Source organism: Sinocyclocheilus grahami, unplaced genomic scaffold (assembly GCF_001515645.1).
Source record: "Sinocyclocheilus grahami isolate Dianchi unplaced genomic scaffold, SAMN03320097.WGS_v1.1 scaffold3488.1, whole genome shotgun sequence".
Taxonomy (NCBI): Eukaryota; Metazoa; Chordata; class Actinopteri; order Cypriniformes; family Cyprinidae; genus Sinocyclocheilus; species Sinocyclocheilus grahami.
In genome coordinates, this window is record NW_015508608.1 from 1 (window position 1) to 1,171 (window position 1,171).

A 1,171-nucleotide genomic window follows, 5' to 3' on the forward strand; every position below is an offset into this window, starting at 1 on the left:
TAACGTGTGGTATCTATTTTGATTGTTTTTCCCAGGATCTGAGGCAGAGAAATTTTTCTCCAGGAACAGCAGCACTGGTCTCGTGAGGCCTGAACTTGAGATACCAGAGCACACAGCGATGTTCTACCTTATCGCTCAGATATGTGCATCCATGAATTTAAATGTGTCTCTAACATAGCAATCTCATAAAACGTTGTTTTATTGCCACAATAGCTAATGTATTACACAATGAAACAGTTCTATATTGGGTTTGTGTGGCATTTAGAATTGAACCGAGACTACGTTTCGTGTTTTGTTGAATGGAGGTAGCAAACAGGATTCAAAATTCCAATCTGAATTAAAAATGTAAAGAAAAAAAAATTTTTTTAAAAAGCAAGCCAATTTCGTAACACTTAAAAAAAAGAAGGTTATATTGTTTACATTATTTTACTACCGTAAACTAACAACGAAAAATACTTCTGAAGCATTATTGTTAATTTCAATATTTACTTTTGCATTATTTTAGTTTTTTTCATATTTTTTACATTTTTAATTCTGTTCTGTTAATATTATTTAATGGACCTGAGCTAGTAACAAAAAACGTGCATTTTTATTAACTAACATTAGCAAAGAATATTAAATACTGTACCATATGCATTGCTCATCGCTCAATATTAATTTATGCATAAACTAACATTAACAAATGGGACCTTATTGTAAAGTGTTACTGCAAAGGTTTGTCGAGACAAACCCTGAATGTTTGCTTGACACAGTCTTGTTCAAAGGTTTTGAACAAGTTATTACATAGATAAAAATACTGTATTATCGATAATCGGACAAGACTGTTGAGCAATGTTATATAAAGATTCTCTTTTTCACTTTATCAGCTTGTGTTCTTTTAATTAGCACAAGTTTTTTTGTGAGTGATTGACCATGAGCCTCATTGATCTGAGCTTCTGCATGATTATGTTTTGAAACCAAAAAACATTATTTGTTGAAATTTAGGCAATGTTCACTGAAAAGCTGAGGAGCATATTAAATTCAAATTAATGAGGCCTATGACCAATCAGTTCCAAATAGAAATATAAACCTGTACAAATTGAGAGAGAGAGAAAAGATTTAATCCAAGATTTGGTGATAATATAGCATAATGAGAGACTCACAAGCAGTTTGTAAAAGACCAGTTATTTTT